This window comes from Plectrocnemia conspersa, unplaced genomic scaffold (assembly GCF_051122295.1).
Source record: "Plectrocnemia conspersa isolate PC_06_02 unplaced genomic scaffold, ASM5112229v1 ptg000003l, whole genome shotgun sequence".
Taxonomy (NCBI): domain Eukaryota; kingdom Metazoa; phylum Arthropoda; class Insecta; order Trichoptera; family Polycentropodidae; genus Plectrocnemia; species Plectrocnemia conspersa.
In genome coordinates, this window is record NW_028277167.1 from 12,698,693 (window position 1) to 12,718,315 (window position 19,623).

General features: G+C 33.7%; 1 protein-coding gene and 1 long non-coding RNA gene across 2 annotated transcripts in view; both read left to right on the forward strand.

Annotated features, from left to right (window-relative positions):
• ssh (Protein phosphatase Slingshot) overlaps positions 1-19,623 on the forward strand; it is a 170,805-nt gene that overhangs the window by 9,555 nt on the left and 141,627 nt on the right. The gene's annotated exons all lie outside the window — the stretch shown is intronic.
• Positions 1,865-8,158, forward strand: LOC148236627 (uncharacterized). Its single transcript, XR_015809207.1, has 2 exons — positions 1,865-7,939; positions 8,000-8,158. It is a non-coding gene; the product is annotated as an uncharacterized LOC148236627 (long non-coding RNA).

Sequence of the window (19,623 nt, forward strand, 5' to 3'; positions counted from 1 at the left end):
ACCCAATGACAAGGTGCAGAAACATCCATGTAGTTGTAGTCCATATTTGTGCCAGATCCCTTCCATTGAAGGGATAAAAAAAATCCAAGGTATATGAAGTGGATACCTTCCATTCCGGAATAAAAAATAAACACCACGGAATATAAAAAAAACACTTTGCTCTCATTAGAGAGCCTCATTATTTTTTAATCAAAAACATCAGATGTTTTATTTGATTGGCCTATTTCATGCGTATTAAACGCATTTCTTGGGTCAATATCGGTTTTTTGACAGATATACCTTTTTTATATGTATTTCTTTATCAAATGTTTTGCAAATATATTTTCGTGATATCGTGTAAGCACAATCGTAGCATCACTCATTCTTTACCAATTGTAGTTATTTTAACCTTTTACTTGATTTATTGCACCCATTTCGACATTTTTTTTTAATGTCTGAGCAGATGATTGGTTATAAACTTGACGAATACATAATAATGTCGATTTTTTACTCAAAATAAATCGTGGACGATTTGGCATTATATTTTTTGTAAATATTTTTATCACGAATGCTTATGATCAATTGGCTATAGTCATTAAAAAAATATATAGACTCCTATAATTGAGCGATAAAATGTTCCGAGAAATCCAACCAAGGATTAATGATATATCTGCATTGCATTGTTTTTGTACGCTACTGAACATAAATTTTAGGGCTAAATACTTATATCGAGATAATTAATTATTCACCAAATCGACATATCAGCCTTGAGCGAAAAAACGAATAAAATTTCAAATTTCATGCATGTTGAGTTGTCAACTTATTCACGCCTACCATGCCTATCGAAAAGAGCGTCAAATTGCAGATCGTTTTTTCTAGGAACGCTGATATTTTGAGTACTATTAACGATCTATAAACCGGCTTTAATTATGAGTAATTCGTGTAGCAAAATATTATAACCGGTAAGCAACTAATCTTAATTTTGCAGTAGAATGTAGGTAATACTGCAATATTTGTGTTTTAGGCTTACTTGCTTACTGAATTATCAAAAAAAAAATCAAATGGAAAATTCTTTGTTTTCGAAGTGTATCTTGACTTATGTCGAGAATCCACGTACAACTCTTCAATCAGGACGTTCGTGCGCCACGTGGAATTTGGTTCGATTTGTATCCTTTCCAAGTCTATTTACAGTGTCGGTCGACACGACCTTTCTTTGTGAACCGCACCGTACAAATGCCCGTGGCGTTCTTAACACGGTTGATTGACACGTCTGGTTCTTTGTCTGCGTATCTGCGAAAGTGCTAAGCACTTGTTGCTGTTCGGGCTATACACTCCATGGGTTGAACGCTCCCCGAATAGCCTCCACCTCCTTATCTCTCTCTCTCTATTTGTAAATACACGGACGCACATCAGGACTATGGCAGATAACGGCAGACACGTTAATTGCCCTCACCAGTCTAAAGCGTATATTCTCTTTTGTCTGATTAATTCATTCAATTATGCTCTGTATTGCGTGGGACATATTGTCGGAGAAAAGGGTACGGCCCTAAACTGTGACGAGACTTTCCCGCTCCTTAATTAGCCGATCGTCCTACGCCTAATAGTATTGTTTTCGTCTTGTGACGAAACTCGACTATGCATTCATAACCGCGCTCCTCTAAACTTTCTCGGCAGATGGCTAATGAATGCACTCTTGGTTAACTTTCGATCGGCAAGTCGTATGTGTACTGTTTGCGGAGTCTTGGGCGAGAGATGGGCTCGTTGCACAAATCGAAAGTGATTTATTGGCAGGATTTGCGCGAGGTCAAAGGTCGTAAGTCGCGAAACCCGCCACGCCCCGCGGTCATCTTTAATGATTTAATATTGATTAAAAGGGCAGAACTACGACTGCCTACAGTTGTAATTATTGCCATGCTTCTTTATTGTAAAAACGACGGTGAAAGTGCGTAAGTCGTAAATCGATTTTATTGAGTGAACATGGCGTCAATTTAAATTATGATCCATTGTTACGGTTGCTTTAAATTATTAATTTTAATCGATGTTATAATGTCAAATAAATACATCCATAAAATAACGACGAGTCTCGTAGTTATACAATCGTTATTTCATAGAGTGAATCTGAATTATGTTTTTATCGATAGTAACGGGTGGCATCAAACGTCAATATGTTAACCGTTAATGTGTCATTCACGTCATATAAAGTGGGTTGTCATTATGCCTTATATGATTTATTAATCAGTTCTAACCAAACAAAAATTTAACTCAAATAGTCAGATGCGGGTTTATGGTGGAGTAATTTATCTGATATTTTATTTATTTAACATTTATAATTATAGTTAAGTTTTGTCCTTATATTTCGACTCAGAAAATAGTCACTTAGGTCCAATCTGTATGATGTCACAGCAATTACTGCTTTTTGGCACATGTAAACTGTTAAAGCAGAATATCTTTTTTCAATTTTTCGAAGTCTTCTTTTTATAGCTTTATATTATGCGCCATGAAATATTACCGTAATACATACTCTACTTAGGTTCCATTTTTTTATAATTGAAAAGCAGTATATCAGCTTAGTGCTTTACATTATAATTTATTTATATGTTTTTACAATCGATTTTGAACGTGAATATCAGTTTTATCGTAATGAGCGAAGGCTGTGCATTCTAAGTAAATTAAAAAAATATTTTTTATACTCTCATATTTAAATCGTTATAGTCCTATCTTTAGTTGCTTTGAAATCTTCGACCTAGATAATTTATCGTTGATATAAATGGTGGTGCTTTTTAAAGATAATTTTTATAAAATCTGCAGGCTTTGAAAAAATATTAATAATAGTTGATTTGGGGTTCGTAAAAGCTGTTATATAAAAGTTTATTGCACACAAATATGTAATTTATATAGATATATGTAGAATAATAAAGTGTCAAATGAGGAAGAATCGACTAATTTCTCGAATACCTGGTTTCTCGTTATCTGTGTTCACGTGGTTGAGAATGATTGGTTATGTTACCATATGATTTATAACCAATCGCGTTATAGTTTAGCTCCACCTTCGTCACATTCTTTAAAGTGTACTTAGGCCATTTAAAATCGATATTTATTATACAAAGCATAGGTATAACAACAGCGTATTAATCCTAGGCGTGTATAATGATTCTTATCGAGATAAATGCCAAATCAAGAATTCTCATTTCTCGCTTTACCAATTTTTATACCGCTGCATAAAAAGGGTGGGTCTATTCCAGATTCTTGAAAATATGCCTGCTTTCTTGGAAGCTTTTAATAGTGGTCAGAAGTATTTTAATAGAAAAAAGTTGCTGTATTTTCACATTTACGCCATAAAATTTACCTGTCGACGAACTTAAATCTCGTTTTTTTCAATATCCAAAAAGGTTTTTTACGACAAATACAAAAACGTAACTCGAACTTCACAAAAATTTGCGACGCACCTGTGTTTGAGATAAACGTTAAACGATAATCATGGGTGGGTGTTTTTAAATATTTCGTTTCGTTCAAAAAATTCTGAGAATTTCGGTCATAGTAGACATCGCCGATAAACATTCTATTCATACATATTTTTCGAAGGCGTAAAGGCATTTTTTGTTGAGAAGAGGCGGCTCATTGCCTTGTATAACAAAATAAAGGACCATGGATTTTTGTGCGGCACATTGAGAGAAAAACCACTACTTGTGTTGCTCAAGTATATGAATTGTTTTATTCTTATTTTTTAGTATTACCAAATATTTCTGGATTGTTCGATCAATTATTCGAATATTTATATAGTTAAAAATTTGTCGAAGAATTCTGATAATCGTATATTCGATTAAGATCCCTATCGTATACGTATGCAAGCACGGCGGTGGCCGGTATAAAATCGACCAGTACCATTAAAGATATCTACAATACTTTTATGTTTTGTTAATTGATGGTTGTGTTATTATTGTGCGAAATTATTGGGTGTTCCAAAATACTGATTTCTTACTTTTGTTTGGCCATTTTGCTTTTGTGACTTTCTAAAGAACCCAAAATAAATTGTTGAAACCCTACAGTATATTAATGCTTTGGTATATGTATATACTATGATAATAGTTTGGTCCATTAAACATTCTTTATTGCTGTTTAAATTTAACTCACGATTAAAAAAATAATGTTACTTATTGCTATTATTAAAGCTTAGAAGCAATAACAGATATTTTAATGCTTGTTTGATTTTATTAATGTGCACCATGATGTGTTTTTGGAAAAGTTCAATGAAGTTGCGTGTTGCATTGTGCGTGTTCATTACAATTCAATCACTATTAACTGTATTTTATACATGTTATGGTGACTTCTTTTTAGCATATACTACTTTAAATTTAAATTTTATTTTCCATTGTAATTATTAGGCGCTTCGAGATTATAACCTATTCACTACCATAGGTGGCCATGATTTTTCTGGTCGACGCCACGATGTAACCTCAAACTTCTTAGTGGGTTGTTTGTCCTTGTAAGCAGTGCGTTTACTCTTGCATTATAACGATGAGCCCAAGTTTCATCGTCAATAAGAATTTTTGCCAGATCTGCTTAACTGACAGGCAGTACCCACTTTGCCTTTTCAAGATGATAGTCTTCCAAAGATTCAGATTTACTGTTTGAAGAGCGCATGCCACTTGTAGATCTTACAATCCATGACCAGTAAAAAAAGACGCCTTGCATTTTCATAGCGTTAACTTTTAAAAGGGCATCGCTTTAGTTTGTTAATAGTGCTTCAAGTCTACCAGATTGTATTCGAAACATTAAATCATCAGCTCGTAAAGTTATTCCTGCAACCTAAGCACACTTAACCGCCAAAGTGATCTATGCGCACGTCCTTGCATTTGATTGCGAAAGTGCATAATATTTAATACAACTGTTTGCTGCTTTGCCGCCATCTGTAACTATGCATACACACGTGCAATCTTCTCATTCTCGTTCGTTCGCTTCGTAAAGTGGCCAAGCTGTCTGGTCTCACTTCCTGGTGCATACGCCTCGGTCCTGGAATGCAACGTAGATACTTTATAATAATAATATTAGCAACTTCTGATCTTTCGGCGAAAATCTCGCAGAGAGAGAGTTGTACGTACGAAAAACGAGGACTGTGAAAATTTCATAATCTGCTCTAATGGCGTTACGTAAAAAGACAAGAAAGTCATACGCGCGGTTTTTCTCGAGCTGATCAAATTGTTTATTTTTTTTTAGAAATTGTGCGTGCGTTTCGGTTACAATGCTACATAGATAGTTTTTCGTCGTTGTGTGTAATTGCGCAATTTCACTCACTTCTATTGTGCCGAGCGATGATTTAATGACGAGTATAATCTGCTGTAGTATTTCAACTTCTCGTTTTAATTAAGAGGGTGTTGCTGTTGTTGCGTCACGATTGAATCGGATGACACGCGAGGGTATGATTCTGTATGTATCTATCTGTATAAAATGGCTCAGATTTAATTGACGCTTTATTGCTCGAGCGCATGAAAGCTCGATGGTTTAGTGCGGTTGAAGATGTCTACAATTATGTACCATATAAAGCGAGCGATGATTGAACACTGAAAGCATGTTATAATTATGCATGTGCGATTTGTATTCTTTGTAACATTGCGCACGACATAATGTTGGTTTTGTTCTGTGATATGAAAAAATAAAATAATTCTTATATATTCAAAACAAAGCAGTAACAACTGATGGTTTGATTCTCACGGTTGCAAAATTGATAAATAAATCTAAGCCACACTTTAGCAACCTAATTAATTTCGACTTTTAAACGCAACGAAAAAAAACTATAGTTACATCACCGAGATTCGCATTTTGCACTTGCTTTGGTGAAATAGTGAGATTTACCGTTCGCTAGTTTCAACATCAGACAAAATCTCAACCGAAAAAATGATAATTGCAAATTAAATTCGTAATCAGATAATGCCGAAATCGTGAAGGCATAACAAGTGTTGATAATACAGCAAAAAAATAATAATATAATATTGTAGATACATCGATGGCATTTCACGATATCATAATGCTCTTCGCGCCTTTTCATAATATGCTTAATTTAACATCTGCTACTCGCAGTGTATATAAATCACGATTTCATCGCAATCACGCCAAATGGCAACAACGGAGGAATGGCACCGTAATTCTCTCGAGAATTAACCAGATCTGCTATCGCAGCTTCGGAGTTGCGACACATCATTCACAGAGCGTCCGCTCCGGAGCTACTTGCTAAAAAATCCCCTACACCCTTTCCATTCTGTTGCTGCAAAGCTTGCGAAAGACGGTTATAATAGACAATTGGCAACGACTGACACTCGGCGTTGCTGCAAAAACGTGCAAGTCCATTTTTTAGTCGGTTTGTTATTTTTTGCAAGAGCAGCGCCCAAAGCTCTCGATCGTGAGTTTGCCTATTTGGGTCACGGAAGAAGAGTGTTTAAAGTCTCGGCAATATAAACGCTAATCGTGCATGTAAATATTGAGACATTCAGAACGCAAATAGTGTGTCAGCACTTGGTGCTGTGCCGGCGAGGCAACATATGGAGGATGGTAACACATATCGGTTATCTAACCGCGGAGTGCTTTCATCGAGAGATGCAAAAACAATGATGAGCGCTGTGCTATGGCATAGCAATAAAATTACGAGAGCACCGAGTCGCAATATACGGTGTCACTCAATAATATATGGCTACAAAGTTACAATAATAAAGCTGCATACAACTGGTGCAAGCTACCTCTGAATTGCAGCCTCAAATGAGATGGAAAGAGTGAGATCTCATTAGATCTTATTTAGTTTAAGGACTGAAAAAAACATTGCTCTAAAATTTGGAAGCTTTAGATATCATTAGAAGTCTTATATGTGCAATATTTTTAATTCGATGTTGAAAAAATACTGAAGTGGCGCATGATGCGCAGCGTCTTTGTATTTTTTTTATTAAGTCACTAGTTGCAAAACGACCACGCGCTCGTCCTCCCTCCATAGCTCCCAGCACCATAAACGTTTTCTTGCCATAAAAGCTCTTAGGACCTCTCCTGAATGAGAACTACAGGATGCGCCTCACACACGTGATTGAGAGGCGATTCGTGATGGAAAGTTTTGTGCACATTGTCGCCCACGAAATTCGTTATATCCTTCGACGGCAATACAGTTCGAAATATTTTTCTGCTTTTTTTAATGTTCAAGATTCCATACCATTGAATAATACTTTTTTGGTGAACCGAAAGCCATTTGAAAAAACATTAACTAATTATATGGATATAATAGCTTTCATATTTGTGAATATTTGCGTAAATCCTTAATAAAAAAATAATATCCGACGGCCCTCACTTACACTTCTCACTCATCGGCGGTCTGCTGGTGATTGATAGCTTCTGCATACAGGAAAAAATTCAAGCATGTGCATTAGAATTGCCTACATTCGTGTGCCAAACCACGTTTCCATGGCTTTATTTGTTTACGCACCTCATTTAACGTCAAAACGAAATACTTGTTTGTTTGAATTTAAAATTATATTTATTTTTCAATTGCCTTTCGATGTCTTTGTTTTGCGTAAGACTTGAAAATTAACTATATCAGCTGCGAGCTGTAGAGTACCTTAGACCCTTAGAGAGTCACGATTGCGTCCCTTATTTTGGAACGTTGCGGTTAGGACATCAGTGCTCGAGAACGCCATCCTGTTTCTCAACGAACTTGCTAGACACAATAATGTTTTCAGCAATAGTTTATTATTGTTATTGTTAAATGCAAGTTTGACTTCTTTTGTTTTTTTCTTTTTTTTTATCTTCTACAGCAGGGGTAGGGAAACCTCCGGCCTGTCAAAGACATCAAAATTCAATAAATCTTATTTTTTATGTTAAAAAATGAAATTTAATTATTAATTGATATATTTTTTTAATATACTTGATTATAAACACTTTTGCCAGTTAAAAATTAAGCTCAGATTTAGGATGTTTTCGGAGAATTTTGGTGTACATGCATGACAAACAAATGATAACTTTGTATTTGAGAATTTTGAATGGCCCGCAGATAATTTTATAAATATCCAAACGGCCCTGGGCATAAAAAAAGTTCCTCGTCGAGGTTTTATCTTTATTGCTATATTAGTTTTAACTTTTGTGCATTTTTTTTTGTAACTTAAGTCTTATTCGTAATTTATAATTATTTTTTGAAAAAATAAAATAAAAATATATGTAATTAAATTTTGGCCTGTCAGCTTACAAAGAATATTTAATAAATATTTTTTTTTAATCCGACACTATCTGTCGGTCTTCTTACGCACATTCATCAATCTTTAACTCATCTTCCGAATCTGTGGCTCCCAATCATTTTAAACACATTTTTTATTGGTACGCGATTCTCAGTTTAACGTTTATTGATTTTATCATTACAAAAAAAAACAATTTTTACGACAATGTAATGCATGAAGAAATAAATGGTCCAAAAAGGTTTTTGTACACAGTCGTCTTATTGATAATCGTAGATAACACAATAAGGTTCAGCGTATAAAGTATTTTTAAAAGTACCCGAATGTAAGGAATATTATTTAAAATATTCATACTGCTTATTTATTTATTGCAATTGCAATTAAATTTATTCAATGACAGTTCTTTAAACTTATGCGATCGCTTTGGTTTATTTGTGTCTGTATTTTCTTCAGCTATATTTTACTATATAGTATATTTTCTATTGAATCGTTATACCGAACTCGTGAATTGGATGCGTCGGTCTAAAATATTTTTGCTGTTTTTCATCGCGACCGAGCCGAATTTCAGTATAAAACGATTCGCTCGAGAAAAAAAGATGCTTCGATTTTTTAAGCGTGACTGGATTCAAAGTTAAATTGCAGGTTCTCCAACGCAATCAGACAACGGTACAAAACACAAAGACCATAGAGTTTCATTTTCTGCTTGGGCGACTGGCAAATATTACAAATTTTCACGGTTAAAAAACCGCGTGAAATTTCGCGGATTAGTCTCGAAGCCGGAGACGGTTCGGATTTTTTGTCGCCTTCGTCCAGGTGACACACATGAGGCTGTTGTCATCCTCGATTGTTTGCTCACGTCTCGCTGTCGTCCCACTTTCGTTGCCGGTTTTCGTTGTGAGATTTTGCGAGTGTGCAAACGGTAAAAGAAATCAATGCACCTTCGATGCTCGAGATGTTACGTGATTCGGGTGATGATTTTTTTTTTATTGACCTGAAACTGGTATGATGTGTATTTTTGTCTTGCATTGTGGTGCATGCATATATTTTTTAATTTATTTATCTATATGTATGATTTAAACTTAAACATGGACTGCAACGTTAACTGGGTTATCAGACGTCTTGTGAAAAATAATGACATTTTTTCCTGTTAAAAGAGAACGTATTTTATGTATTCAAATGTATTCAGGCAAAGCTTGTTACTTTTCGCTTTTTGATGAAAACGTGACTTTTCAAAGATTTCATTTCTTAAGAGAATTGTGTAATATATACGAAACATACATGGTTATATGAATTGCAGATTTGTTTTAAATTAAATTTATATTAAAAACACGCAAGGAATTTTAAAGTAAGGAGCAAGATAAAGTCGTCTGGAATTGACATTCAACTTGATTCTATTCACTGAAGTCCTACCCTAATATCGTCCTTGACACCCTTGAGTGCATAATTCGCAAATTCTCAGGGGTTCGAATAATGTATCAAGTTCGCCATTATAAAAGAATATGGATACTTTAAATGTTTTTAAAGAATACTTATCGTGACCTTACTAAATTGCTTAATGATTTATTATTTAGTATTACATACTATATTTGTTTGATATTTTTAAAGCACAAATACAAATTTAAAATGTGTACTTAACCAAGTGTCATAGTGTTTATTTTTTACATAAGGTTATAAGGTTTTGTGCAACAATTTTAAGTCACGTAGAATTTATTATTCCAAATTTTCGTATTTACTAAGAAAATCTGTATTTGTGTATTCACTAAGAAAATCTGCCATTTCTGTAGTTATTAAGTGTTCGTCTTGTGGCATGCCTCGCATTTCATATATTTATAATACTCTTTTACGTCACTGTCCATTGTATGGGGTCGTTTATAAATCAGGTTTTTACATGTGCCCCGAATAATGGTTTTACCTGGGTACAACCGCATCACGGAATAAAAAAGGAGCATTACGGGAGAGGATATGTTCCCACGGGCCTCCTCGCTCGTCTCACACCACACGCCATCTCCCTTTGTCTTATCGTCAGAAACTTTGAATCGAGATAATGAAATAATAATAATAAAAAATAACATCCTAATTAATAAGCCCATTGCGCATTGTCAATTTTAGTCGGCCGATAAAGGCATAACATTTTTTTATTTAGTATCCAAACGCATTCTTTGGCTCGACAATGCCAGTTAGAATTCAGTCGCAGTGAATGTTATTCGTGTTTTGAACTTTTTTCTTCTCGGGCCCGCGGGTCGGCAGATGTTCGGCAGGTTCGCCTCTCTTCCCCCTGAGATTTAAGGTAAATGATCGATTTAAAGTACCTAAGATGCGAGCGTATAAAAAAGAGCCCTCCAATGCGGCGGACGCCTGTTTATTTTTGTTGTTGTGTAATACGGCACAAAAAACTTACATCCTTTCTAAAGTATCACTGACGTCGTAGGAGAACGTTGATATTTGAAAGGGTTATTTTTTTATACGCGGAACAGATTGCGTTCTCTAGATTGGATCAGTATTTGTCCTTGTTGATATCGATACGAAAAAATAGTCAAACCGACATTTCACGCTTAATTGTACATACATAAATCTCGTCTGAATGCGTTTGAACTGGATTCGAGCGAGGTAATAAAAATACTGAATGCATTTGCAAAGTGAAGTTGTTTAAGTAAAGATAAAAGCATTCTCAACGTAAATATAGAGGCATATAAATAACTTAATGAAGCCTCTTTATGACTCGGACGTCACCAACATTGCAACACAACAAACTTATCAGAGTTCCTCTGTCTTAAGTTCAAGTTCTTGGACGTTTATTATGCTTTTCTCGGACAGACATTTAATATTGAAACTAATATAATCGATATAATGAAATGAACTACGTTGTTATATATAATATATAGATATTATATACAACTAGGTTAAGATACGTTCCATTTTAAATTACCATTGTATATAACTATTATATATTATATTATATTATATAAATTATTTTATTTTTAAAAATTTATTTAGTTAGTTTTTTTGTTAGTGTATGCATTTTTATCAGTCATTAGTAATAATACTGATGTGCGTTCCATAGATTTTGACATTAAATAGCATTGTAATTATCAAAAATAACTATAAATGCTATGCATTTATTTTTACTTCAAATTAAAAAGTTTGAGGTAGAAAATTGGGCCGTATAAATTGATATTTAAGGTTTCAAACCCTAATGGGTGTGACGCTGTTGGAAACTGGTAATAATTTATTGTATAATATTACATATATCGTTTTCTCAGAGCAGTGGCGAAGAAGTTGGCGGAGGGATGATGTTCTGTGGATGGTCCTCGGATGTCTCGTAGTTGTGGCAGCGGCGGTGTAATCGAAGTAATACAAATATAAAAATAGTAATAATCAGATAAGATCTTCCCTCTACTTCCCTATCCAAATACCGTAAAATCAGTAGCTAAATCGCGACGGTCAACCCGACCGCGGTCGTCATTCGGACGATCAAGGAAGAAGGCCTATCCTAACGCCAAAGCTAGGCTGGGTAATATCCGGTCGCCCATGGACCGTGTAAGGAGGGCGTGAGCCTATTTAAAAAAAATCAGATAAGATAAATTTAGAAAAAATAGAAAATCCTTTACACAAATTAATTATTGTATTTCAAATGATCAAGGTTTATTTACTAACTAGAGATCTAAAACTACTGAAAATTACACTTGTGCCTCTGAAACAATATGTGCTTGGGTGTTTTATAATTATAGTTACCGATTCTGGAGATTAGTGGGCAAATATTATGGTATTTATCAGCATGATTATAGCAACGTTCTCAAATTGAAGGTTTTAAAAATCTATTATACTATGATTTTTTGATGGTTAGTATAGAAAAGTTATTTTGAATGAAAAAATTTGAAGTTTCAAAAAAAAAATGTATTACTAATGTTACTTCACACCGAGCAAGCACATGTTATTATATGTCCAATTAATTGTTTATATAGTAAAAAAAAATTTCATCTGTAGTAAATTTAACCTTTGAGTACATACAATATGTACGTGTTTGACGCTCATTGTGCATCTTATTTTTGTGGCAAACATCTTGTTATATAATAATATCAGCTAGCTTATAGAATGGATATGTTTTGATACAACAGTGTCTCTGTAGACGTGTATGTGAAAACCTACCTTTTGATTACTCGACTAAATTACTCGATGCGTGTGAACCGACTATTACACAAAGCGCATGCTTTCAATTGCATTTCATCTAAAAAAAATGCACTTTGACCGTACGCGCACATCAATCACGAGTGCCAGTGCGTGTGAATCGCTCCTATACAATGCCGTTTGGTTTCCTTCCTGATTGTTCACGGACATCAATAACTGTAAGTTATGAAAAATGGGAGCACACACCAGCGCACATCATAAAAAAATTGCCAACAATGGGCTTATGTGACATTAAAATGTCATCAGCATCATGCGGTCACATTATAAATGGCCGAAACGAAAGTTGACGCGTGTAGAGCAAGCACAAAAAACTCAGATACACTAGTCAGATTATGCTAATCGGGCCGATGTCACGCTGTGAACTACAATGTAGACTACAAGCTATTTTTTTAATATATGTAGGGTGGAACGATACGACTTGGCTCATTCACATGCCCTCGCGAAAAATCACGATTTCGACCATCGAAAGGTATTGTGTTGCGCAAAGGGCAATAAAGATCGATAAAATCTCACAGTCCATAGGGCGTGTGCATAAATAAATCTCGCGAGTACTTCGAGTTAATAGCGGCGATAAGTCTGCCTCGGAAGACCAATGTTAATGGCGATGCCGAAAAAGTCCAAAGGGATGAAGTTTCAAGGGCAAGTTGGTCTCTCTTTCTCTGTCGTAACGCTGGTCTGAATTTATTATTTCAACGATTATAACGAGGCGGCAGGATAACGACGACGCCGTTAACAATCCTGCGAACTCCTTTAATGATCGCGCAAAATAATCCCGGGGATTAGCAATGCGGGATTCGCGGGGGTTCGGAATTAATTACGACATTTATACGTGCCGGATAAGAGTATTATCTCCACGCTTCCAATTATGTATGTATATAACGAGAAGTACTCGACATTTTTCAAGTTGTTTAGTCGCATATTTTAAAAACTAATGTGTTTGACTTATCACATTAAAATCAACTTGATTTTGATTGATTTTTATTTTTTGAATAAAAAAGCCTGATAAAATCATATCAGGTATTGCTTAGCAGTGATGTTTCTCAGACTTCTAATGGTCGCCTCAGCGTGAGCGCTTGGAGCGAGTTCGGGTTAAATCTCGCTGTTCCAAGTAGAAAGCGAAGTGGTAGTGCTGTGTCCTGACTGAAATGAGTGAAATTTATAAGAAAAGTAAATTCTTGTTGAAAGTAATTCAAAAGGGCCGTGTTCTAAATATTACATCATTTATAATTAAGGGAAATCCAGCGTGCCCACCAGTTTTCGATCATCTGGTCAATCTCATAAACATTCTAATGAATATCTTGCTAGACTGTATATATGATTCATAAATCAGCAACTTCGTATTTATATGGAATGTATAATCTAAGGTTCGCTACCTGTTTCGAAACTGTCAAATTGAATATCAACGACAATTTAGAGCAGCATATAATTTGACTAGCGCCTAAATTATATTTTCGCTAGTAAAAATATATATCTGTAGAAAGCCAGTGAAAATATATAACACGTTCACACTGTAACATATAGTCATTTGATATAATCTCAAACACGTCCTTGTTTATATAATTAAATTCATTTGTGCTGACTCTTTTTTTTAATAGGCAAAATTATTATTAAATTTGCGCCAATTTTGAATCCCGTACAATTTGTGTAATTACTTATATTTACATGACGCGCTTGTATCCAAGTCTCAGTCGATGCGAGGAGTAGCTCCGCTTCGTGCGATATAGGATATTTATCCGAATTTCCGGTCGTCAAGTGCGTCAACATAACACAATAACTAATATTAATCAAATCACTCTGCGTGTTTATTTAAATCTTTCCTGCTAGTATACATAGGGTTAAATGATTTATGCATAGATTAAATAATAAAAATCACAAAATAGAACCCTGAGAAAGTCCACATTTCATCACCTCACATTCGCTTTGTGTACCATTTATTACAGCTACTTGCTGTCTATCATTTAAATAGATTTTTAATTTTTAATTTAGGGTTGGTCCTACTATTCTAATATATTATGATCTATTGCAGGGTTTCCCAAACTTTTTCAGCGACGGAACACTTGGCAAATCCGAAAATTTTGGCGGAACACTTTGCTTATTTTTTAGGTTGGGTTATTCATAATAGTATAAATAAAAATACAAATAAATAAAACTCCTAATGACTCTGATGATTTTGGGTTCTTAAATTACATTTTTTTTATATCAGGCACAATATTGGTCAGTTGTATTCTCATATTTGCCGTATTTTGTTTTTGTTGCAAAATATTTAGAAAATCCCACTTCGCATAAATACGTCGTGGAAAACGGAAGTAAACAAACCAGAGCTTGTTTTGACACATTGGGGAACTTCAACCAAAGATCCACGGGTAGTTTTAAATAATACGTAAATTCTGTAATATTTTTTTGTCAAAATCGAAAAAAATCTGTATTGTGAGCAATCAGACTAAATTAATGTATGTACAAGAAAATCGATTCATATTTATCCAAATTTTATTTAATTCATTTACATTTCCAAAAGTATACACCCAATCCTGTTTTAACACAGGATGAGAGATAGTCTTTCACCCTCGGTAAAAAATATTGGCACTTGTTAAAGACTTATTGCTGTACCCAACTTCAAGGTACTAAAAATCTTCGCCTTCTCTTGACGTCATAAACCTCAATGAAGTTTAACCGTTGCTCGTCTTTCATTATGAAGTAGAATATGTTAATTTTTTTTAATTTACTCCAAATTTTTGTGAAATATCTATTTAGTCTCCGCGGAACACCTATTTTGGATCCGCGGAACACCAGTGTCTATTGTATCAAAAATTTTTTTAATTAAGTCTATAAATAATGCTGAAGTTGTATTCGTATTGTTTTAGTTTTATTATATTTCATTAAAATAAAATAAAAAAGCTGGATATTTTGTATTGGATTTATTTCTAAATCTGTATTTTAATGTGATAAAAAAATTATGTTTTTTAAGAAATCATTTATTCTATTGGATAGAATGGATTAAATTTTTTTGATAGAAATGGTAAAACCGATATTGGGCGATAAATGTTTGTGGTCCTCTTATCATCAGCTTTGCATAAAGGAATTATTTTGGCAATTTTTAGGCAATCGGGAAATATTTCCTTTTTTTTAACTATTATTGAATAATTTTACTAAAATTGGGGCAGTAAGACTTTTAATTGATTTGATTGTTGTAACTGTTAAGCCATCAGTACCAGGCGCTGAGTATTTTTTATATTTGTTTGTTCTGAGTATTTTTTATATTTGTTCATATTACTTCTTCTAATTTAGTTTTGTGAACATAAATATATCTATTAACTTGAGCCATCTTTTTGATTGTGTTAATTTATATTTGATCTGATAGAAATATTTCAATTAAAATAAAATGTTTATTAAATTCATCAGCTATTTTTTTGATCTGTAAAATATCCATTATTATTTAGAATAACTTATTTCTCATTATTCCTTTCTGAAGTATTTTTTAAATATTTTTCCATATTTTTAATTGGTTATTATTAGCATTATTAAACATTTTATTATATTTAGGTTCTAGCTTTCATTTGTGATAACATATTTCTACAAATATAACTAAAAATTTCTAGGTGTAGTGTAGTCAATTGTTAAAAGTAAGAAAGGGGTAATTAAATCCTGTGGGGATATTAAAAATAATATTGTAATCTATTATTATGTAAGATAAACAATAGATAGTGAGGTTCATTATTATTTTGTTTAAAGCTGTAGATATGTTTCTACATATTAATGACCCTTTTCTCTTGACAAAAAAAGATGTGATTACTATGGACGGACAATTTCATCAGATTGAGATACAATTTTCTAAAATGTTATTTCGCTATGGTTTCCAATTGAACTCTGATCTAAAGTATTTAAATACAGACAATTACCATTGCAGTTGATTTTAATTATTCGCTTGATTAACAATACAGACTTTCGCCTCCAATTGCGATGCAATATAATTTACTTGAATACTCTTCTACTACTTTGAAAATAAGGTCGATTGCTAGTGCTTAGGTATAACGTAACCCGACCATAGCTATAATACCATTCTCAGCGTGAATCCGAGGGCTTCCTCAAATTCCAGCTTAATTGAACAGTTTCAAGTTGGATCTAATCCCGACAGAGTGTTGGTTAATTATGAACTCTGTCGGTTGTTTTGATTGAATTTGTACCGAATCGGTTTGCACGAGTTATGCATCCAAATATGATAGTAAGTCAATTATTATCATCAGGGTTTAAAATTAAACTCTCACACGTAGTGCGAGGGGAACCGGCTCCAGTTTTTGCGCTCGGTTTCGAACCCAGATACCTACATTAGGCACGCTTGCGCCACTGTGCCAATATCGGCTCGAAACTAGTTTCAGCGTTGCAAAAATGGCGCCATTATCGTCGACGTTATCCGCAATCATATCTGTGCCGGCGAAATAGAAACTCGAAAACCTTTAGGCCTTTTAGCTGTTGTTGTGACGGAGAGATGAATGCTAACTGGATTACTGTGCGATACATACTGCTGGTTTGGTCACTTTTGAGCTACTATAATATTATATTATTTAAATTAGGACAATCCCTAATAATAAAACTATTCACTTTCAAAAGCATGTTATAATACATAATAATTAAAATCTTTTACTATAATACGAGTGAAAGCTTTCATTATGCTGAAATTGACTAAGATTATAAGTTATTGTGATTATAAAGGTACTTTGAACAACTTTCCATATTTTTATGTGTACTTTTATCATTAAAATCAAGTTTTAAGAGCTGTTATTAAAATTCATTCTTTCAACAAGATTCAAGATTAGCAGACTTATATTAAGTTTTACGATGTTAACTTTAGAAAATACTTTATTATCTTGAAGTATTATACATATAACGCGTCGATTAGTTACTAATTAGTATTGCGTTTTACTGACCAAGAGTAGATTATTACATCCATATTTCAGGTGAACAATGAAAGTACATTGGAACGTTCATGCTTTTTATTACTTTTTTGGAGGACGACCTGCTCTGCGGGCGTCCGTTCGCTAATTAGAATACCGATTCAACCCCCTGTAGGGCAGTTTATGGTAACAGTGGATCAGAGGGGAAATCTAGGGGATATTTGGAGTGCCCTCCGCGAAGCCTTTTAGCGGCATTCATAATTCAATAGTAGAGTCTCCAATTCGAGTAATCGAGTACTCGATACTCGAGTATTTTTGTCTATTTTTCAAGTACTTGATAATCGAGTATTTTGAAAATTACTCGATTAATACTCGAAATTAAAAAATTCTGAAATATTTCAGAAACAAAAATAACTTTAACTCGGTCCAGTAAAGGTTAACGTCTTGCTTTTATTTGGCGTTCATGCCCGAAGTCCCGAGTTAGAGCGGTTACTATCAGGTTTAATTTTTTCATAGTTCCATAGTTGCATAGTTCCGGTCGTCGGCTATGTTAGTGGGTACGACGGAGAAATTTATTTTGTGTTTTCTGTTCGACAGTTCCGACTTATCTAATTTATGGCAATGAACAATATGTAATATCAACAAAAAATTTTTTTAGGTTTTATGACTATGCAGTTGTAGCGTAAAGTGTTGTCAATTGTTTATACTGATCCCTCAGCTTAAAATATAAATCAAAACAATTGTGTGTTTTAAAGGCATTTAAAGTAAAGTCAGTTCTTTGCGAACCGTTTAGCTCTAGAGTGAAAGGGATTCACCCAAATACATCTTCGAAGGATATAGATTTAAATTCTTCGCATTAATCAGAAGGAGTAGAATATTGTATATTGTTAAAAAAAAAAATCTATTCAAGAAGAATAACAAAATGCTATTTTGTCAATAGTCGAAGGAAATAAGAGAAAAGCAGAGAAGGGAATGAAAGAAGAGAACATAAAAAGAGAGTTCAAAAAATTTTATATCTATAAAAAGCGAACAGATATAAATTAGAAGCCTTGTCCAACGCGTTAATGACAATAAGACCAACATCAACAGCAACAGAAAGGATTTTTTCCATAACGGGAATAATAAAACCAAAGGTTAGCAGTAATATTAAATTCGAGAAACTTTTTGCATTATTGTTTTTAAAAAGTATGTTCGTGAAGTTAAAATAATTGTAAAAATTAACATACTAAGTATTTTATTTATTTATTTATATGTGCACGAATTTGAATAATAGCTATTTTGGTACATTTGGTAAATACTCGAAAGTACTCGAGTACTCGAGTATTTTAAAATTTTAATATTCGATACTCGAGTAGTTGATGGTTCGAGTAATTGGAGACTCTATTCAATAGACACGATTTATTAACATGTTTGATGATTACTCACTTTCTAGAAATTGGTTATTTAATAATAATAATAATAAAAAGTTATTTTTACCAAGACCGCAATTTAACGGATCATTTACGCCCCTCTTGCATGTAGGATGGTTCCGTCGGATGTTATCTTATTTATTCAAAGGGGTTGTTTCTTTTTATGTGCTTTCGTCACATGGCAGTACTAAATCAATCGTGCTTAATCTGCGTACTAGGCGCTATTCACTGAGTCGAATTCGACGACTGAAGGGGGTGAAAAAATCAATTTATCGCCGGTGTCCAACCCTCCGCTTTTGTATCTGCTAATTTAATTTTAACCCTTTTAAAATAATTAGTCGAGCGAGCTTACATTGTGAATAACATGGAGGCGCTTCACTCCTCTCCGGCATGATTCATATCTTCCATATTTGATCACTCTCGCTGTAGTGGTAGTACTGTAGTAGTTCTATCCCTCGTTCGTATCTTCCTACAAAACATTTCATATAAAGCGACGACGCTTTATGTATTATTCCGATGCGCCTCATAAAAACGGAACGTTTGTAGATATGCTCCCAAAATAAAACTTGTCCCCCTATTTCGTAACTTGGTATGTATAGGATGCAGTAGCGATACTTGTACCCTGGCCCTAAGGGAACCTAAAAACGTTTCATTTAAAATTCAATATATTTTATATTATATATATATAAATAAATAAAAATATATTACTGCGCGGTCTAATTTATAATGCCATTTCGTAAATCCTTCGGTACGCAACTAAATCAAAGTTGTACTTATTTATTACAAAATATCATTATTAATAAAATATTGAAAACCCAATTACATTTAAATAAAAAAATCACGAATATTTAAAATTGAATTAGAAAGTTAGATTTAGATGTGATGTGTTAAAATAATAATTCAAATACTAGTTTTTTTACTTATGTAAATAAATCAGCGCTTTTTATATGATACATATGTGTC